At 44.4% G+C, this 23,101-nt stretch overlaps 1 protein-coding gene across 1 annotated transcript in view; it reads right to left on the bottom strand.

The window, feature by feature from the left end:
* The window catches only part of SYT12 (synaptotagmin 12), a 54,863-nt gene extending 48,437 nt beyond the window's left edge, over positions 1–6,426 (bottom strand). The window contains exon 1 of the mRNA XM_035124739.2: positions 6,080–6,426. The gene's annotated coding sequence lies outside the window, so the exon portion shown is untranslated. The remainder of the gene's footprint in view (positions 1–6,079) is intronic.
* Positions 6,427–23,101: the final 16,675 nt, after the last annotated feature.

The following is a 23,101-nucleotide window of genomic DNA, read 5'->3' on the forward strand; positions in this document are numbered from 1 at the left end:
TTGTAAGACAGATTCATATGCTTATGTATCATAACAGGTAGCTATTTTCCCCTAAAGAAGAAATGTTTCCCAGTTTGCTGTTTCAGTGGTTTCCTATCACTCCTGGCTCCCCTGCGGAGATCATGGAGTTGCCACAGAAGTACATAACCTGGAGCAAAAATTTTTAATACTTCCAATGTATGTCACCAGTAGTTTCACCAAGGCACCGGTGGAGTCACAGAAGGCTGATGAAAATCTAATGAAGACGAAGGTAATTGAAGGCAGATTCTCATTAGTTTTCTTTATGAGCTGCTACAGACGGGAGAGTGGTGACAGGCAGGGCGAAACGAAGCCAAGGAAATCACATTCCGTTTGCACAAAAGAAATAATATTGCAAAATGGGATGGCAAGAATAAACAATCATAGGAAGAACAAAGACTTCCTGGAACAAAGGAGCAGCCGAGGAAATGGGAAGGACAGCCTTGATCAAAACATACATTAATCAGCAGATTAATCAACTTCTCAACAGGAACAAATCAACAGAGGTAAATCTTAAATGGCGGGCTGAGATGGAAGACCAATGCTGGATCATATTCTTAAGGTGTTCTGACTTTGCTGTGTTGTTATAACAAGAAATGAAAAGAAAACTGAACAGCATTTCCTTCTAGCAATATGTGTTCACTTTGGTTAATTAAATTGTTAACTTACCTCAAGACATATTATTCAATCTCTCCCCCCCCCCAAAAAAAAAATCCCTGTCCTGAGGTCTGAGTATGGAAGGAATCTTCCACATTTTAAATAGCAAAACGCCTAACACCAGGGCACCTTATGGACTAATATACCTCCTACTCCCAATACTGAAAGTTTTTTCTCCATGTCCTGCTACCAACTGAGGCTTGGTGACTGGGCATGTGTGATACTGTTAAACCCTCAGCTGAGCAGAGGTTTCAATCAGCTCTCTGCAAGAATTTGCTTTGCCAACATGTTCTCTGCAGGGAACGTGCTGGTGAAGCAACACCCAGCAGGATTAAGTGCTCTGCCTCTTACTGGATGTTGAAACCCAGCTGTAATATAGGTTTATCTCTTTAGAGTCATCCAGGAAAACATTTCACAGTGGCTATAAACTTGTTAGAGGGAGACACTTTACTCACTTATATTGGCCTGTAGCTTCATTGACTCTGCAACTGTTAACTCCTGATCTACAGTGAAAGAGGACTGGAAATTGTTGTTTTACTAATGGAAGATGCTGAGGGTTTCCTTTGCCCTCCAGCATGACAGTCTTCTTGTTCCACCTCTTTCCTTGTAGCAGTAGACATCTGACTTAATGACAGAGCTCCTCCTCAGCCTGTAGAAGCAAGTCCTTCCCTGGCTGCTGCCCCAGAGCTGGAACTACTGCAGAGTTTGTACAAGGCTTTGAGCAGAGAGAAGGGGAAATATGTGGGTAGAAGTACCTCAGCTTCTGACCAGCTCAAGTGAGGGCAGATGTGCTTCTCTGACATCCTCCCCTCTGCTCAGAGCCTCTTATGCACGTTCTAAATCAAGGGTTGAGACATCCAGCCCACTGGCCAATTGTGGCCTGAAAGGCAGGGGTGTAATATGACCCATGAGGCCATTTCCCTCAAAACATGCTCACCTAACCCATCAGCTGATGTCCGTAAAAAACAAAACAAAACTGCACAAGTACGTTGCAAGGAAAATGGATGTGGATCAAATCATGCCCATGTGCTTGGTGCCACCTGAAGTTAGCCACCCATGATTTGGAGGCAATTGAATATTTTATAGAACAGTGGTATTCTACTCAATGTGAGGAGCTAGACTAGATGACCCCTCAGGGGTTTCATATCAGTCATGGGGCAGGGAAATTTTTTCAGCCCAAGGGCCACTTTCCCTTCTGGGCAACCTTCTGAGGGCCACATGCCCGCGAGCCAGAGGCAAAGGTGAGAAGAGCAACAAATGTAATATTTACCTTTATACAGTGGGCTAGTTTCTGATGGATTTTTAAACCGTGTATCCGGACTCACAACTGCTAGCTGTGAGCACCAATAAACAGATGAAGTTCAGCTTCACAGATTTTGGAGTAATTCTTCTTTTATTTTTAATAATCTAAACATATATAACTATAATATACAGACTGTGTGAGTTTCAGTTATCTAACAGTAATAAGAACGCATCTTTACCTCAGAACACACACTCCAGAACTGACAGTTAGGAATAACAGTTACCAAGGAAGGCTCCTCCCCCTTCTCTCTCCACTGAGTCAGGAGATGGACAGAAAAGGAGGGATGAAAATACTAACAGTTTTTACACACAATCACACACCCTTCTCTCCTCCACTCAGAAGAGCAAGGAACATAGAGTTGAAAGGCATAATAAAGATTATCTTATCTTATCATCTTATGTTTACTCAAAATAAGCCCCACAGTGTTCAATGGAGTTTACATTATTTACAGTAATAAATAGATAAATAAACAAACGGGGAGTATTGTGTTTGTTATTATGATATGTATTTTTGTGTTTTTATATTGTAAACTGCCCTATGTTCCTTGGATGAAGGGTGGTATAGAAATTTAATAAATAAATAAAATACACCCAGGCAAGTTTGCACTGGATTGAAGCTCCTAAACAGGGACAAATGCATTTTACTAACCCAAATCAAATTCCATTTGTTGGGGTGCCTCGGGGTAGTAAAATGTCCCAAAGCAAAATCAATGTGTGCGGTGTAAGAAGGGCACTTAAATCTGCATTTCTAGATCATTTTTTTGTTTGAATAAACCCTTTAATACATTTTTACCCCATTTTCCCTTTACTGGGATAAAACAGCACCCCTAAATACAAAATGTAATTGCTCAACATCAAAAAAAAAAAACTAAGATCATAGCCACTGGTCCCATCACCTCCTGGCAAATAGAAGGGGAAGAAATAGAGGCAGTGAGAGATTTTACTTTTTTGGGTTCCATGAGCACTGCATATGGTGACAGCAGTCACAAAATTCAAAGGTGCCTGCTTCTTGGGAGAAAAACAATGACAAACCTAGACACCATCTTAAAAAGCAGAGACATCACCTTGCCAACAAAGGTCCATATAGTTAAAGCTATGGTTTTCCCAGTAGTGATGTATGGAAGTGAGAGCTGGACCATAAAGAAGGTTGATCGCCAAAGAATTGATGCTTTTGAATTATGGTGCTGGAGTAGACTCCTGAGACTCCCATGGACTGCAAGAAGATCAAACCTATCCATTCTGAAGGAAATCACCCCAGCCCTGAGTGCTCAACTGGAAGGACAGATCCTGAAGCTGAGGCTCCAATACTTTGGGCACCTCATGAGAAGAGAAGACTCCCTGGAAAAGACCCTGATGTTGGGAAAGATTGAGGGCACTAGGAGAAGGGGACGACAGAGGACGAGATGGTTGGACAGTGTTCTCGAAGCTACCAACATGAGTCTGACCAAACTGCGGGAGGCAGTGGAAGACAGGAGTGCATGGCATGCTCTGGTCCTTGGGGTCACGAAGAGGCAGACACGACTAAACGATTAACAACAACAACAATTGCTTTCTTTAGGATATTTAATGCGCTGGGTTCATTTGTTTTCAGAAAGAAAAGTCAATACTGTTCCTTTTTCCAGACATTCGTTTTTATTTGATTTTTTTTTATAGCTCCAATTCTCTACATTAGATGGGCACTCCCACTGCAACTTTTGAGTTTATTTGTGAAGGGGGATTTATGTTCCAGGAGCATTTTGATTACAGAAAGACGAGTGTGAATGGTAAATTTCCAGCGGCTACTAGCATTTAACTACTGTGGGTGTGGCAATGTCATGGGATGTAGGTGGGGTAACAACATCTCTCACCATCCCTATTAGCCATATTGGCTAGGGATGATACGAGTGGAGTTCAACAACAAATGGAGCACCACAGTTTGCTGGTCAACAATATTGGACCTAAAGGACTATGTGTAACAAGGACTACTGTTGTGTGAATTCTGCACTGGGGTAGGATGTTGTCCAACATTTGTTTGAGAAGGTTGGTTTTCTATGGAAAGGTTGAGTGTGTCATTACCATCCTCGTCAAAGGTATGTTACACTGCAATAAATTTAAACTTCTGGCATCTTTCAGTGAAGCGGGAAAATTAGCATGACGCCACTTTGGTGACCGTACCTGATTCTGACCGTGTGTTGTATTATTTAACACGAGTGCATGCATTATTACAGTATAAAGCCAGTAATGGACAAAGTTTTTTACTTGGACCAGGGAGAACCTAGTTAAGACACTACAGTATTCAGCAATGCAGTTCTCTGGTGACCTTGGGCTAAGCAGTATTTCTCACTTTCACAGGGTTATTAGCAGAGTGAGAAGAGAAAACTTTGTGCCTGCTACTTGCCCTAATAACCTAGCAAGAAGTTTGGAATACCAGGTGGGGGGCGGGAATTAAATATTACACTGCTATGGATAAATTGCAAGCCACACTGAAACTTTCCAAAAATGAGGGCTCTAAAATAAATCCTATCCCAACAGAAAATTGTCACTAGGCTTATGGAAGGGAATCCCCTTTCTCTGTTTAAACACATTTTGTAGAATTTTTTTTTAAGTGACTGTGTCACATTCTACCTAACAGCTTTTCTGAAATTGTCATCACCGAAGGTTCTTCATTTACACGTGAGCAAAGCATTCCTCATACAAAGCAATCCATTATTCATGCCATATTACACCGCCTATCTTCTACGACACATGGCAGTTTTCTTAGGAAGGTAAGAAATAAAACTAAAGCACTCCAGATGTCCCTAGGTTGTGTGTGCGCATGCATGCACACACGCATAAGAGACAGATGTGTGAAATGACAGCTTTAATCAGAACATAGGGACAACAGTGGTGAAAGCATCTAAACCCTAACTCTCTTAATAAAGCAATCCTGTAGTTCCTTGCTTCAAAGGCCAAGTAGAGGCAAGATGGTTTGGTTACAGTCACCACAGCCTGTCAGTCATCCTCTCTTCAATCATCCCCATGTCAAAGGTATCTTTGGAGGCTTGCAAGTGAGCACCACATTTTTTGCTCTTGCCACCAACCATGTGAAGAAAGAAACGGATGTACATTAAGAGATGATCACTGGCAGGTCACCATGAACTAGATCACAAAGCTTTGCAAGCTCTCAACAGTGGTCCCAGCCAGGAGGTGAAAACTCCCAGGAACATCTACACACACACAAATAAATAAACTGCAATAACAGAAAGCTTTCCTGGGTTCAGAGTGCTTGAATAGACTGAAGCATCGGATGTGAAACACAAAGCCACCCACGTAGAAACTGAACTGGAGATTCACATTTGTAAGGAACACAACTAATTCAGGTCGCAATATTGAGATCTGGGTTTTGTGGGGGTCTCCCCTCCCGCCCCCGGCCATTCTTTTAATAGAGATGCGCGTGTTCCTTTTTAAACTAGGTCTCGTCTTACCCTTGATGTATTTCCCTCCCACGCCTAGACTCTTTCTAAGCAGCTCTGCTCCTCCTGGATACACTTTGGCAGCCCAGCCTCAGTTTTTCTGCCCATTGTTTCCACTGCCATCATTCCGATTTCCAAACCCTATCCCTTTCCATCCAGAAGCTCCCCGTAACCCTAGACTTAATGGCCGGCCGACAAGCATCTTCCTACGTAGGATAAACTGGAGTCCCCCGGACAGTTCTCCCTTCTTGAAACCCAGGACGGCTCTACGCCGCAGGAAGGCACGCTCAACCAAGCAGCCCCGGGGCTACGCACAAGCAACCGAGGCGCAAACTTTGCAAAGATGCCTGGTGACTTTCGTCCCTCTCGTTCTCCGGGATCGGACCACAGATCGAGGCCGCCACAATGCCAGTCTGCAGCACAGCCCAGCTGATCGCACAGAGCGAGCGAGGTTTGCTAGGGATCAAACTAAGGCGCTCCGTTAAGTGCAGAAAAACAGCATGCCACGTTGCATTGTACCCGCACAGAGACACAAAACAGAGGCTCCTGCCGAGAAAACTGCATGCTGCGTTTGCCATTCTCTCCCGACAAACCACAGTTCCCGGCCCGCCCGGTCTGACTTCCCAAACGCTGCCGAGCGCTTTGTGTGCAGCGGCGGCGGCGCCACTTACCTCGCCCGGAGTTTGGTGCAGCACTAATGACCTGCAAACTCTGCAGATCGGCTCCGGCTCCTCAGCAGCAGCGCATCACCGGCATGCTCTTGCTCCTTTCTCTCTTTCTGCCCCGGCGGCTGAGATGAGAGGCAAAGGAATCAATTCTTCTTGCTGAGCTCCTTTCATGGAGGAGCGGCGGCGGCGCCAGCAACCTGAGTCACCCCCGCCCTCCCCTCTCGTTCTCCAGCTGGGGGGAAAAAGAAGCCGGTGGCTTCTTTCCAAAAGAGATTGAGCTGAGGGTTGGCGGCTCACCCGCGAGGGATTTGGGCGGGAGCTGAGCGAACGGCGGCAGGATTCACCGAAGCCCGCTGCTCGCCTGACTGCGGGAGCGCCAAGCACCCCTGCAATGCCCGGAGAGGTCGCTCAGCGCGCGCACACACACCCCTCTCGCGCCCTCTCCTTCGGGAGGCAGATCCACGGGGTCAGAGGGGGAAGGGAAGAACTCAGGGACGAGCAACCCAAGGAAACGCCGACGCTGCCTGGCCCTCCCGCAGCAAAGAGTCCCACCCCAGCCCCGATAGAGGCGGCCCCCAGCAAGGGCACGCCGGGGATGTTCTGGCTGGCGCCGCGCCAGAGCACATGTGCCTCCTCCGAAGCTAGCTGCAGAGGCTGCGAAGTGGGCGACGGGGAGGGCCTTTCTTGCCCCTTCACCAACCGGGGAGTGCCGAGTTCCAAGGTCACTTCTGGAAGAGGGGCAGGTCTCGGGCGCCCGAAGTCCTGGGCTGGGCCTCACGCAGCAGAATGAGCAGGTTGGCCCCAAAATGCAGCAGCAGCAGCAGGCCCGCCTTACCACTTTCCTGCCTAAAAAGAGGCAGGAACTCGCAAAGCCTAGAAGGCCCTCTCCTAAGTCCCTTACCAAATTGCACCACTGAAGTAGGGCTATATTTCCTTTATGTCAAAAGAGGCGAGGTTGGCTGAGGAAACTATCTGCCAAAATTCCCCTCTTCCAAAGAAAGATAAAACATTCAATGTGTCTTGCCCGGAGACAGCCAAAGAGATGTGCCTGCCCACTCCATTCCCATTTTTCTCACACCTGTAATTGGAGACCCAGACCCAGACCACATTTTTTTCCCATACTGACTGTGTTGTATGGCCAAAACTGGACCAAACTTCAGACTTTCCAAACAATTTTGTAAGCCAGGAGGTCCCCAGTTCAAATGTTGGCAGACCCCTGGTCTCATTAAGTTCAAATACAAAACCTCTTATGCAATACCCTGTTTCTCATATTTTAAGACATACCCATAAAATAAGCCATAGCAGGATTTTTAAGCATTCAAGGAATATAAGCCATACCCCGAAAATAAGACATAGTGATAGGCGCAGCAGCAATGCCGGCCGCGGCAGGAGGAGGAGGAAAAAAATAAGACATCCCTTGAAAATAAGCCATAGTGTGTTTTTTTGAGGAAAAAATAAATATAAGACATGTCTTATAATATGAGAAACACGGTATTGGAATCAATGACACTAACCTTTCTTAAAAGATGGCTGAGGTGATGTACGTGAAGCACTACCAACCACACTATAAATGCAACAATAAGGCTGCCTCCTGATGGCAACTTCTCATATGGCTGAAAGCCTCCTCAAACGACCCACAGCTGCTCTGATTCTAGCACACAATTCCAGGAAAAGGAATCCCTTGTCTGAAGGTGAGAACAAGATTCTGGGCTTGGATATTGGGCTTTTAGGGAAAAGATTTGTTGCTTGCTCTTGCTACATTTTGCTAACAGACCAATTTGAGGTACTCTTGGCTGGTCAGTGTGGGGCCAGGATTGAAACCCAGCCTAAGCATTTACCCCAACATACCTCAAGAGACACCTTATCTGTAATGTATTTCCTACCTGCAAGCAAATGGTACTTCTGTACTGAGGCCCACATCTGACAACAGGCCTTGTCTGTGAGGAACATCCTACTTCCCAGTTCATATGTGCAGCAAATAATGGCTCCCTGTTGATTGCAGGGAAGGCTGTGGGTGACACTAGAACACTGCAAGTGTGGGGCAAGGGAGGCACTAAAGAGAAATATTTCTAAGCCCATCCCTGCATTTGAGGGATGCTCTACACAGGACAAACAGGAGAGATATGAAGGGCAAGCTTTCCTGCTTGTCCTTTCCTCTTCTGGGATTCACTTAATGCCAGTTTATGCAATTACCAGAATCATTTTACTGCATGACTGGCAGCCCCTGCAGGTGTCCTTTTTATTGTGCATTCATAATGATTTGTGCTCATGATGGAACTGGGGTGGTTATACACAATCCTATTTTCAATACTGTTTGCGATTGCAAAAGTAGTCGGGGTGGACATACTGCTTCATTTCCAGTTGTTGCATGTCCTGTAGCTTCCGCCTGAAATTCATACCACAGATTTCGTACCTTCTTTTGCTTTTGTTGTGCTGTAGTGCAAGAGTGCTGTTTCAGGTGGCAACAATGTGTAATACTGAGGGAAACATGGCAGAAAAGCCAATAAAGAGGAATGATGTGTGGATAGTCTTAGTGTAAATCCATCACTGACACACTATTATTGTGTCAATGGCATGTTATAGAATACAACTGGGGGAAGAACACCCAGTAGACAGTCTAAAGGGGTCCTATACTACTTCAGATTGCAGGGAGTGGTGAGGAGCTTGAATGTTCTCCCTTGTATGTAGAAGTTCCATGTATGTAGAAAAAAAGTAGCATAGTTCAACCTAGCCTTTGTCATGACATGCTGTTTTTCTGTGCATGGGTTTCCCCTCACATGGGCAAGCATTCAGTGTGGTAGTGGAGTCTGCTAGCATTCCTCTTCCCTTCTCATCTCTTATTCACAGAATACAGCTGCAGATTTTTTTATTTTTCCCTCCTACTGCAATCTGTTACAAGTTCATTGCAAAAGATAAACTACTCCAGCCCTCTTCAGGCATTATATTTACAAGTAAGTATAACACACAACTGGGGAGAGTGGAAATGAGTGTGCTCTCTCCATCCCCGTCATCCTTCATCTGTGGCAATAAGCCTGCTTTGCTTGTGTAAATACTCCACATGAAAATCAAGGTTTTACATTGCACAGAGAGCTTTTACATCAGCACAGGAAGCTCCCTGGTGCAGAATGTCACATTCCAACTCAAGAGCAACACGGAGCAGAGCTGGTTTGCTGTTCTCAACTCTTCCTAGTCACATATTCTACTTAGCCTAGTGCCTGAATAGGACGTTAATCTCTAGTGGGGGGAATAACTACACCTAGACACAGAAGTAGAGGAATGCCTAGCATAGGAGGGGAATATGACTTTAATGCAGAAGACTCTGTTCCTTAGGAGATGTGATGTACACTGCATTTAGAAAAACCAACCTCTTTCTCTCATCCTTCCATCTCTTTTGGCATGAGGCAGATTTATGCATTCATTCATTCATTTGTTTGTTTTTTTAAAAAAATACTACTTAATATTGAGTTTCTAAGTGGCATAAAATAGGGATACAGCATACTTAACCATAAGATAAGAAAAACACAATTAAAATGTCTACTGAAATAAAAAGTATTCAACCTGCAAGAGGTTCAACTAGTGCCTTCTCAACAAAGGCCAAGCCTAGGTAGAGTATGTGGAGTGGTTTCTGTGGCAACATAGCTGTCATTCCCCCAATAAGGATGACCCCATTGTTATGTCATGCATCTTAGTACTGTACTTCAGTTGTTGGCATATATTTATCTTAAGATTTCTGTGAGGGAGTGTGAGATTTCTGTGAAGCTTATAGTATAAGAGGACAGTGCCTTCTCTGAGGATCTTGCAAATCTAAAATTCAGCACTGGAGAAGAGGGAGGGAGGGTGCTTAGGTTTAGTTACAGGGTAGGTTACAGTTGGGCACAGGAACCAACCAAAGGCTTGATGGAAAAGGTGGGTTGTTAGGAGGTTTCACTCAGACGTTCTGTAATGGGTTTTTTTGCAGTCCAAGGGAGACCGGGTTTGAATGTCCAGCATTCTAACACATAAAGCCTCCTACTGAGCAGGCCATCAATGCCTGACTTAAGTAACTTTATCCACTTTGTCCCCACAAGCATATATGTTGTTATTTACTGTCTCTATCCTTTCTATTTGATAAAAGGAAATGTGAAGTTAGCTGTTATTGTTTTAAACTGTCACTGTCCAATTGCTTCTGAGCAAGGTAACTTTAGGGGAGGCACTTGGACTGGAAGAGGCCTCCCGAGTGTTGGCTACTGCATTCTCGTGGCTATAACAGTCCAGTTTTTGTTTACAGCTTAGCTATCCGGTGACTATAGTAACTCCACCATTGATCCTAGTCCATTGTGCCCTTCAAACTGAGTGTGGATAAATCATTTTTAGTCCTGACTTGAATTGTATCCAGGCACTTTTGACACCACTGGTCACAGTGATCAGCTGCCCCATTCTTCTACCTCCTTATTTTTCCAGGAATTTTAGTCCCACTCTTTTTATATGTATTTTTGGGACATTTCAAAGGGGTAGTAGTTATCTGGTAAAAATAAATTGATGGAAGGTGGTTCTTTTGGTCTTAATTGTTTCTTGGTTGTATGGCTTGGGGAATATTTTTTTTAAAGAACAATTTTTTATTTCCGTTTCATAAATTACAAAAAAAATATTTTTACATATCATCAAAATATTCATTCATTCTATACATCAAAAAAGGAAAAAAATACATTACTTAATACAAAAAAAATTAGAAAAACCCCACCCAACCCTCCACCCTGTGCTGACTTCCAGCCTATTTTCTATATTGGTGGTTTTTTCCCCCTGAATTCCTTTGTATACCCATTTATTTTATTTTTTCCATTATTTAATTTGCATGAGTTCTTCGTCTTTCTGCTAAGAGATCAGCTTTCTCCATAAAATTTGCTAAGTATTCCTTAAGCATTTTCCAATCTTTTTCAATTTTCTGTTCTGGTATCCCCTTAATTTCTCCTGATTTTCTCGCTAAATTTTGGTATCTGATCGATTTAATTTGCCAGTCCTCTATGCTTGATACTAAATTACTTTTGGCTTGGGGAAAATAAATCCCCCCTCGCAGCCCATGCTGAGACAAATTGGCAGGCTCTTGTCAGATGTGTGCAGCAATATCTATATCTCTCCCTAAAATAAGATAGAAAGAAAGAACACTAGTCAGAAGGAATGACAATCACTTGCTTTCGAGAACAGTGGCTGTATTGGTACCCCAAAAAGTGCTCTGTATGCTTACTTGAGAGTAAGCCCATCAAACTCCATACAGCACCTCTAGTTTTGCTCATCATCAACTCTGGCTCAGCCCACCACTGATGAAAGGGCCCCTCCAACAGATAACACCTGAGAGAATGTGACCTTCAACAGGAAAAAAAGAAAGATTGCTCACTCCTGTTTTACATAGGTAAAACTGAACTTCACCATGTACCTGACCCAAGGACTGATAGACCCTCTTCCCTTAGCCACAAGACCACCTGACTTGTCACACCCGCAGCCTTTGCATCCTCTCCTGCAGTGCCAGCTCAAGGGTTTGGAAGGCCCTTGGGCAAGAAGACAGGGCAACAGTGAAGCAGGAGCTTGTTATTACCATTGCTGTCAGTTACATCTCCCCGTTATAAATGTTGCTAGGGAGAACTGGATTGGGAAGCTGTACCTCCTCCTCACTGTCATCAACAACAACAAACCATAAACTATTGAGCTCAGTTTAGGAACAATGATATTCTGGCTGCCTCCAAGGTATGAGGAGGGTAAAAAAGAAAACGGGTTGGATCCAGACTGTTAGCTGAGCTGAGGTCCCATTGAAATAAATAGAACAAATTGGCCATGACATAATTTAGTTCACACTGAAATGAATAGGAATTAAATACAATGAACTTTGTCTGGATCAAGGCTTAATAAAAGGACTGTATTTTATAAAGATGTAAGAAAATTTGCCAAGGATCTTAGACTACTGTTGTGTACACTTACTTGGAAGGAAACCCCATTGTATAAAATTGGAATTACCTCTGACTAATCTTGAACAGGATTGGGCAGTTAATGCTTCCCACTTTCTCCTATTATCTTGCCTCTGTCTTTATAACACAGTCATCATCTTTCCTCACCATCTGGACGTCAATAAATTAGTGGTTTCAATTAGCTCCATTAAAAAAAAATCTAATATTGCTAACTTATTAAATTTAAGAACATAAAGCTGGTTGAATGGTCACAAGTGTTTAAATGAAAGGTTTGTTTGTCAAGCCGTTTCTTTAAATTAGATTTCCATGGCACTTGGCATTTGATTTTTGAGAAACTATAGCTGTCACTTAGCAAAAAGTTCTGAACATCTGACTGTATTCACCATGAAGGCATTTATTAGGTACTGTCCCACACATTCGAAATCTGTCTTCTTTTAAAAAGAAAATGCTCAGCTTGACTGAAAGCTTAACCCTGAGCACTGATTTTTCTGTCTATAAGCATTCTTTAAAGTAATGGCTCCCACAGGGTCTGACTCTAAAGGAAACTAACTTTCTTGCCTTGGGTTACCGAGTCTTGAAATAAAAATTGCTGGTAGTTGTGAGATGCCTGGGAGCAGAGTCCAGTTTGGGAAGATGCAGTGGGGCAGATGGTGATGCCAACTGACCAGGAGAAAAAGTGGCTTAGCTTGCTCCTGCCTTTTAACAGGAACTATCTGAAATATACCAGAATCAGCAGGTGAAGTTCTTCATGGTGTGGAACTGAACACAACCATCTGCTAATTGCTGCAGATCAAACTGCTTTTAAAGGGATAGCTGCAGGAGCAGCTTAATTCAGAAATTGTTAACTTTAGGCCTGCAGTAGAGGCAGGGTCATTCCAGCACAACATCAGGCCTATATTGGTCATAGAGGAATATGGTCCCCTGCCATGGGAAGTGTGTTCCTGAGCACCATGGAACAGCAACACTGCTGAAAGTTGCAAAGACTCTTCTCAGTCATACAACTCTTACAAGGAGAAAGTTCAAAAAGTCTCTCATAGTAAAAGTTCCGAAAGAGAGTACTGGAGTCAATGTCACCTTATTTTCATGTGCTTTCACTCCATATTTGTAAATGGCAACATGCCAAGACAAGCCCTGTAAAATGCCAAGTTTTTAGCCACCAGAATATATGAGTGCTGTTCATGGCGGGGGGCATTATCATCTTCATCATCTCACACTGTGATTAGGCAAAGTCCTTCCTGATCTCTAATAATATTGAGTCGTATGTGGAAGAGCCTTGTCTGAACCAATGAGGGAAGATAGGAAACTTAGCAGAAAGGAGCAGGTCATATTATTGGCTACGTAAGATGACTAGCTGCACAATCTTACATGTCTCTACTCAGAAGTAAGTGCCCTTGAGTTAAATGGGACTTATTCCCATGTAAATGTATATAGGATTTCTCCCTTAAAAGTTCTGAAGTTTTTTGTACAACAGCATCCAAGCAATCTCTTTCTTTGGGGTGTGCTGCTACCTGTGGTGATTCTGTTAATCTGTTTCAGGCTAGTGGGTCCTTACACAACCCCCTGCCAATTTGTGGGCATGAGATTCACTGACTCAGCACACCTGATGCCCCACCCCAAATATTTCACCTGGAAGCCATTCACCTAAACCCAGTAATCTGAAGGACTGCTGGACACCCAACACGGTGTGACTTTAGATGCCTCCATGCATTCACTATTGTGCAGGAGGGATTGAGGCACGTACTGGAAATTTAGGTTTGCTCAACTCAAACAAATCTAGGTGCCTTATCACCCCAGTACAACAAAGACTCCCCCCCCCCTTCAAAGGACTTTTTGTGGTTAGAAAAGTGATGGGGAAATGCACTGAAAAGTGTGGGGTGAGCGGATGATCAATGCTAAAGTGTGTTAACACCCCATAAACAAACCAGAACAAATGCTCGATGGGAGCACTGTGCAAATGTTGTGCAAGCAGATCAGGGTAATTGGTGAATGATCAGGTTGCCTAGAGGAGCTTTCCTACAGACGTACAATGAAATACGGCGACATGCAATCAAAACATTGTAATGGAAAATGTGACTAATGCAAGTTTTAATAGAAAATGGAAAGCCATTAAACAGAAATGTCTGTTTAGGTTTTTCAAAATAAAGATTATTGATTGATGTGGTCAGGAGGAAAGGATCGTTTTCTGCCCATTTCTTGCAGAAATGCTGCTTGGCTGTTATTTATCCCGAACTGTTCCACATCCCACAAAGGCCTGTGCAAGCCACAAAACATTAGGCAAAGTAGAGACAAAATCCCTACAGAGAGATTGCACCTTTGGCAGTTGAAACTGCAGGCTGAGCTGAGTGAAGCCAGAAATACAAGTATAATCTCACAATATGGTGTGTGTGTGTGTGTGAGAGAGAGAGAGAGAGAGAGACAGACAGACAGACAGACAGACAGACAGACAGACAGACAGACAGACAGACAGACATCTTGCTCTATTTGGCACCAACAGCACAACAACATTGAACAGCCAAGAGGCCTGAGCCTTGGGTCTTTTGTGCTGGGCTCTAGATGCCCTGCCTGTTTTTCTCCTCGTCTTAAAAAACTTCTTAAACTTTCTTTACAGGCTAAGTAGGCATGTTGCAAAGCACACTACTGTTGAGTCCCCAGCATAGCTGCCAAGTTATCCCTTTTTTAAAGGGATTTTCCATTATGCTGAATAGGCTTCCTCGCGAGAAAAGGGAAAACTTGGCAGCTATGGTCCCCAGGCATTTGCCATCTTAATTTGCCCAGAGACATTAATTAAAATAGGCAAATTGGTGGCATAGAGTCAACCTATGCTCTCAAGTACCTAGCAGTGCACCTGCTGTGCAGGGAGGGACCTCCTGCTCTCAGTTTTCCTGCAGGGCTGGAACATGTGTATAATAGTAGCAACAGAGGCAGTGAATTATCATCACTTATCTAAAAAGATTTAAAAGGATCTTTGTCAATGGGCAACAGTGTGATCTGCAGTGGGCAAGAGTCATGAGCTACAAGGTTTTCAAAGCTGCCTAACCATTCCAGGGTTTAAAGCAAAAATTCAGACTAGTGTGAATTTCAATGGGCGACTGGTTCTCATGTTTTCTTTCACGTGTTGTTTTGGAAAGTGCGTATTTGACAGGTCCACCTTTAAATACGAACTGGGTTGAATTCTTTGCTCACCAGTGACATGCTGTCCTGCATTCCTTGACTTCTCTCCTAGCCCTACCTGGAGATGCTGGGGGTGGAATCTGGGACCTTCCACATGTAAAGGCTCTGCCACTGAGCTACATCCCTTCCCTGATATGTAAGTACTCCATCTCCACCCCAGAGATACAAAGGTGAGATTAGAGGTGCAGTGCATATGCTTCACATATGGTCAGACCAAGCTCTGGATTCGGCTCCCATGTGCAGCAGGATCATGCTGCAGGGATGGTATATCTCTACCCAGGCACCATTCTGTGCCACCTTATTGGTCTCTGAGGACAGGGGAGTGATAAGCCAAGCACAGTGGGGTACAAGGTTGCCTGAAAAGCAAGGATGAACTGGATTCTTGACTAGCATTGGCTGCCATAGCTGATGCTAAATTTGGCTGGTAGGATCAGGCTCTCTGATGTCTCAAGTTATTTCATGCTTCTTGAATCCTTGTGCACTAGTGCCACCTTGTGGATGATAGATACATTTGCTTTTGTCAAAACTAATATTGTTCATCTATCATGATATTTCAAAATGCCCTCTTCCTTTCCTACTGCATATGGAGAACAAAAGTATTTTTTAAAAAAACAACCACCACCACCAAAAAACAGCATTGCTCTTCCAGCAACTATTTCTGTCCTTTTTTTGGCATTTGTGGACATAATAAAGCATCAGAATCACACAGGCTGGGATTTGCGATCTTTTTCAGCCCGACCAACACAAAGTTCCTCCCACTCTGCACCTACTAGTCAAATACACTTCCCCCCCAAGAGACTATGTGTTTCCTCAGCAGCTGTAGCACAGTGCAGGGTTGGCGGTTCAGTTGCTTAGCACAAGGGTAGGACGGCAAAGAGACCTTCAACTTACCTCAAAGCTAGGACTAATTCTGGTCAGTTTGCTAACAATTAACTAATTTGAAGGGCAGCTTCATCATGCTGCACTCCTGATCTTCCTGGACAATATAGATTATTTGGACTGGATTCTTATCAGTTTGATTTCTAGCCTGGACTTGGGACTGAGACCACCTTTGTATTTTAAGGACTGTCTCCTTCTACACAAACCTACTTAGCCACTCTGTTCAGGAACCAATGTCCTCTTCTTAAATTCAGTGGGTGGTAACAGAAGATTCTTCTTCATGGATCACTGCCTTGTTGTGCCAAAGGGGCTTGAATAACTCAGAGAAGCTATGAGCTATGCTGTGCAAGGCCACCCAAGATGGACAGGTCATAGTGGAGTTTTGACTAAACGTTATCTACCTGGAGCAGGAACTGGTAAGCCACTTCAGTATCCCTGCCAAGAAAACTCCATGGACAAAGACAACAGGCATATAAAAGTTATGACACTGGAAGATGAGCCCCTCAGGTCGGACATGCTACTGAGGAAAAGCAGAGGACAAGTACAAGTAGATTCAGAGCTGATGAAGTGGCTGGGCCAAAGCTGAAAGGTCGCTCAGTTGAGGATATGTCTGGAAGCGAAAGGAAAGTCCAATGCTGTAAAGAAAAATATTGCATAGGAACCTGGAATGTAAGATCAAATAAAACTAAAATAGAAGGGGAAGAAATGGAGGCAGTGAGAGATTTTACTTTCTTGGTTCCCATGATCACTGCAGATGGTGACAGCAGTCACGAAATTCAAAGACCTCTGCTTCTTGGGAGAAAAGAATGACAAACCTAGACAACATCTTAAAAAGCAGAGACATCACCTTGCCGACAAAGGTCCGTATAGTTAAAGCTATGGTTTTCCCAATAGTGATGTATGAAAGTGAGAGCTGGACCGATCATAAAGAAGGCTGATCGCCCAAGAATTGATGCTTTTGAATTATGGTGCTGGAGGAGACTCTTGAGAGTCCCATGGACTGTAAGAAGATCAAACCTATCCATTCTGAAGGAAATCATCCCTGAGTGCTCACTGGAAGGACAGAACGTGAAGCTGAGGCTCTAATACTTTGGCCACCTCATGAGAAGACTCCCTGGAAAAGACCCTGATGTTGGGAAAGATTGAGGGCACAAGGAGAAGGGGACAACAGAGGACGAGATGGTTGGACAGTGTTCTCGAAGCTACCAACATGAGCAGGGCCAGCTCTAGGCCCGCTCCCGGTGGCGTGGGGCGCCAAGGCGCCAGGCCACTGGGGCGCCGCTGCACCCGCTGAGAGGCGCGGCTGAGGCTGCCCCAGGCGCAGCTCCGCTGTTCAGCGGCTTCAGGCCGCTCTTCGGAGGTGCGCGGGCCTGGGGCCACCTCCGCCGTGCGCAGGGGCGGGCAGTGCCCCCTGGCCTAGGGCCAGCCCTACGGCAGGCTGGGTGGCGCAGTGCAGCTGCGCCCGTGGCAGCCCGCCCGCCACGCTGGAAAACGGGGCGGGGGGGGGCGCCGGGCATGCTTAAGACAGCCCTGAACATGAGTCTGACCAAACTGCGGGAGGCAGTGGAAGACAGGAGTTCCTGGCGTGCTCTGGTCCATGGGGTCACGAAGAGTCTGACACGACTAAACAACAACAACAACAGATGGATCTTATCAACTCGAAGGAAGGCCAACACAGCTACCTTTTGACAAGCAGCTTAAAATGTGGCTATCAAAGAATACTTCAGAACAGAGTTGATTTTACTTGTTGACCCTGTAAAATTTAAAAACAGCCAATTACACACATGTAATTGGACTGTATGCATCATGGAAAGGCAGGCTATAAATGTTAAGATGAACAAGGCAAAACAGATAAAAAGGCACCTTTCAGATAAAATATAAACATTCAGATCTGAAATCTGGATTCAGAAGCCAGTTCTTAAAAACTGGTGACTGTTGAGCCTAGACTATGCCAAGTGTGCTTTAGCAAAATGGATTACTTGTTGACCTTTCAAACCAGAACATTTTAAAAACAGAATCTTAAACCTTGTCCCAAACTCCCCACAATACCTCAAGGACCACCTCTTTCCATATGAGCCAACCTGGACCCAGAGATCATCTTCTGAGGCCCTTCTTCATGTGCCTCCTCCTTGAGAGGTCCAGAGGGTAGCAACATGAGAACAGGCCTTCTCTGCGGTGCTCCCCGTCTGTGGAATGCTCTTCCCAGGGAAGTTCGCCTGGCACCTTCATTATACACCTTTAGGCGCTAGGCAAAAATGTTCCTTTTAAACTAGGCCTTTGGTTGATTTGATTGACATCCTATGCCCTTTTAAAATATGTTTCTTTTTGGGGGGAGGGGTGTCATTAGGTTGTTGTTTTTATTTTGATTATATATATATTGTGGTTTTATTTTTTGATTTTGTTCTGTGAACTGCTCTGAGGGCGGTATATAAATTCAATAAATAAAATACAACTCATAAGCTCAAAAAGGGTGTACAATATTTGTTTTCTCTTTGGGATAAATTACATTGCGGCTAGCAGAGCAGAGCAGATTTTAGCACATGCTGTTGCTTTTGCAACTGGCATTTTGTTCAAACAAAACATCAACTATGCTCATCTTCAGACTGTTAGTTACAAAGGGGGGGGGGAATCCCAAATCAGTTGGAAACAGAATTGCAGCTGTGTTTCTAGGTCATCCGGAAAACAAACTGTCAGTTGATGCAACTTGCTGTCCAACTGCTGCTTAGTGGACTGGAGGAAAATTAGTTGCACAGATTTCTCAGTCTCCAGTGTGGTAGTCTGAACTAATTTTGCCTCTAAATGCAACATGACCAAGCCTTGTATTCTTCAGTTAAAAAGGATTGGGGGCATGGGAGCAGGACATTTTGCAAAATTAACATTTATTTAAGTGGCTTACTGGTGACACATAGCGGTTGACAGACTGAACTATGAACCTGACAGTTCTGAGTTAGTATATGTGAGAGTCTAAAATACTCTTAACACCTTAGTATCTAGGGGAAAATATCCACCTCCTTCCATGTGAGCCTGTCCAAGCGCTCTGCTAAACAGCCAAAGCTGCTTAATCGTCCTCCTAATGCCTGGCATTTCATAGGTGGGTCCCATGACATGACTTTTCCAACTAGACTGTGGAAAGAGCTCCCCAAGTGGGTTTATTTCTCTCTCTTGCTCCTTGCTTTTTTGGGAGCAACTAAAACCTGGCTCTTATGAGAGCATTTGCTCAATTCATCTGCTTGTTCCCATTAAACTACTGCCTGTTTCCCCTCTGCCTGCCTCTGAAGATGATTCGGAAAGTTCAGCTGCTACAGAATTTGGTGGCCAGGTTGCTCACTGAGGCAAAATGGTTTTAGCACTGATCCTGACCCGACTACACTGGCTGCCAATTTAGTTTCCAGGCCCAAGTCAAAGTGCTGGTTTTGAGCAATAAAGTCTTAAAAGTCTTAGGGCTTCAATACCTCAAGGACTGCTTCTCCCCATATGAACCTACCTGGAACCTGGGATCATCATCTGAGGCACTTCTTCGTATGTCTCCTCAACGAGAGGTCCAGTGTATGGCAACATGAGAATGGGCCTTTTTGGTAGTGGCTCCCCATTTGTGGAATGCTTTCTCCAGCGAGCTTTGGCTGGCACCTTCATTATACTGTACACTTTAAATAAAATAGCAAAGTGTACACCACCTTGGAAATCATGTGGATTTTTAGATTTTTAGAAGATTCCTTTTAGCACACTGAATTTGTGGCTATATAGACTTCTGAATCACCTTATTATATAAACAGAAACCAGTTTCTAACATCCTGTGTGACTGTGAAACAGAACCCAGCACAAGCAGGGCATGTGGAATTCCCTAACTGTATACTGTACCTGAGGGACCCAGGTGGCGCTGTGGTTAAACCACTGAGCCTAGGGCAGGGGTCCCCAGACTTACCGAGCGGCGGGCCGGTGCCCGCCGCGCCGACCGCGCGGTGGGCCGGACTGCAGGGGAGTGCGCGCGCAGCGGGCCGGAGGGCGGGGGAGTGCGCGCCCGTGCGCATGCGCACACGCACACGGGCGGAAAAAAAATCGGCGAAAATCGCTTGTGCGCATGCGTATGGGCCTCCCCCGACCCGGAAGTGCACCAGAAATGACCTCTTCCGGGTCGGGAGAGGCCCGTACGCATGCGCACAAAGGATTTTCGGCGATTTTTTGCCGATTTTTCAGATCGCCGCTGCGCCGCGCGCCGTGAGAGCGGGCGGCGGCAGCGGGCGGCGGGGGTCGTCGCGGGCCGGATTGGAAGGCCGATTGGGCCGCATCCGGCCCGGGGGCCGTAGTTTGGGGACCCCTGGCCTAGGGCTTGCTGATCAGAAGGTCGGCGGTTCGAATCCCTGTGATGGGGTGAGCTTGGTCCCAGCTCCTGCCAACCTAGCAGTTCGAAAGCATGTCAAAATGCAAGTAGATAAATAGGGACCGCTACAGCGAGAAGGTAAACGGCATTTCCATGTGCTGCTCTGATTTTGCCAGAAGCGGCTTTGTCATGCTGGCCACATGACCTGGAAGCTATACGCCGGCTCCCTCGGCCAATAATGCGAGATGAGCGCACAACCCCAGAGTCGGTCACGACTGGACCTAACGGTCAGGGGTCCCTTTACCTTTTTATACTGTACCTACTGAGGTTTTTAATTATGCTTTAGGTATATACAGAAGCTTGACTTTATTGAATTTTATATGTTGTAAACTGACTCGCAATATTTTTGGGAAAAGTGGATTATAATTTTTCAGATAAAAGGGTTGCTGTGAATGTAACTCTGTGAGGGGTAAACTACAGTGCCCAGAATTCTTCGAGGGAAATATGCTTTCAATATGCTTTAAATGTATAGTGTAGTATACATATATACTGTATATATGTATATACAGCCTTCAGTTCAAAACATCCTTACGGGAAACAATGATGTACTAAAAGCACAGGTCCAATAGATCAAAATGCCTGTGGCAACTGATGCCTTCTTGCATGATTTTGTTTTTGAGCCAGATCAGAGATATACAGGGGCTTTGGACAAAGATTAGTGTGGCGGGGGGAGAACCTATCTACTTTTGCTGCTTCCTTGACCCCCATTTTTTCTAAATGACTGGAACCTAGGTCTTCGTATTGAACCCACTAATAACTGTTCATTAGCTCACTGCAGCTCATAAATGTTTTCAAATTTGAGCCCGGTATTGGGCAAGAGATTCCTGGATTGCAGTAGCTGGACTAGAATAGATGACCCTCATCATCCCTTTCAACACTACAATTCTGACTTTAGAAAACAACACTTCCTTTGCAAAGATGTCAGGCTGGCACCCAGATGCACTGCACCATAAATGGAAGCTGTTTTCTCTCTGCATTGTTTTTAACAGCATAGGTTTCAGACAAGTGCTAAGTTCTTTTAAAGACTTTTCAGATAGACTCTGAAAAACAGCTCATGTACCTTTTCACACTAAGCATCACTTTCGTATTTCTGAGCTCAAATTAACCAGAAATAGTGCCAAGGCAGCAAGGGCTGTTATCAGCATCTTGCAATATGAGTGTTGGATTTATAATCACAAAGGAAATGTAGCATCTTGGAATTTGGTCTCCTGGAATTTTTCTGCTCTCATAAAGTTAGAAATATGTAGGCAGTGTCTGATAAAGGCTTCCAAATCAAAGGATGGGCCAGAACAGGTTCTATTTAAGGTGAGGCTTCTTTGGTTTATCTTTATCTGTAATTCCTATCAATTGTAGTCCCCACTACCATACTATTTTCCTCCTAGACCTGCCTCTCTCTCCTTCCGTAATTAATTTGACTCTAGTCCACACCAGAATATTTTATGTTTTGTACAAACACAGCTATCACATGTTAATCAGTCACACAGTCCAGAGTTTCCCATACCTAAAGCCTAGAGTAATAGAAACAATAGCTTTTATATTTATTTTCTCCTATGCATTACTGGACATGGCCTAAAATTAAAGTCAGTTCCAATAAGCAAATTAACACATAAGGTATGGTATACATTTAAAAAATGTAATAGGGAATTTAATCTATTTTACATTTCAAGCAAAACCCATTTTTAACAGAACCTGGCCACGTGCTCAGTACCTCTGCACTGATGCAAAAACAGCTACCTATAACGATTATAGCTATAGACAGATGGTACTCATACACCTTTGCTTACACAAGTGTCTAAATTAAAATACATGGTAGGTAATATTAGTAACAAGACAGCTGCAGTTCATTCTGTACTCCTTGACACCTATTTTACATTATGGCATTGCAACACAAGCTCCTGGCGAACCTTTAATTCTGGAAGACAGAATACTGGGAAAAAGCATCACTGCACTTCCACAGCCAAAGGTCAGATTTCAGAAACTCAGAAGGAGGGGTCAATAACCGGTTTTCTCAACCTCACAGATGATGAAACGGATATTCCAGCAAGGAGAGAACTGGCAGTGAGCCTCTTGTGTAATGTTAGCACTACAGCCATATCTCTCGGCTAACAATCTTGCAAGTGTGACAAATGTAGCCTTAAGAAAAATCTGAAAGCTCTTTTCGTGCTTAATGGAAAGTCTACATCAGGGGTCCCCAAATTTCGGGCCGGTGCCTGCAGCGCCGATGCCACGGTGGGCTGGAGGGCGGGGGAGCGTGTGCCCTATGCGTGCGCACACACTATTTCCGGTGCACTTCCGGGTTGCAGGAGCACTGGAAATAGCTTGTGCACATGCGCACGGGCCTCCTCCCACCTGGAAGTGCGCCGGAAATGACGCTTGCGCATGCAATGTGATTTGATCTGTAACCATTTTGTTTTACTTCCACAGGAAATCCAAGATATTCCTGAATAATTTGGTGCAATACAGATCCATGTTCCCTTAAAACCAACAGGACCTAGATGTGCCTATTTTAACTTTGGGCAAGTTAACAGAATGTTCCTGATTTAGTGTAGCCACGTTAATAACTCTTCAACAAGTTAGGCTTTTCATCACTCTTAGAAAATCACAGCTATGTAGTCAATGAGAACCCACTCCCTTCTAAAACAAAATTTGTAATTCAGGACA

The sequence above is a fragment of the Zootoca vivipara genome, chromosome 1 (assembly GCF_963506605.1).
Source record: "Zootoca vivipara chromosome 1, rZooViv1.1, whole genome shotgun sequence".
NCBI classification, from domain to species: Eukaryota; Metazoa; Chordata; class Lepidosauria; order Squamata; family Lacertidae; genus Zootoca; species Zootoca vivipara.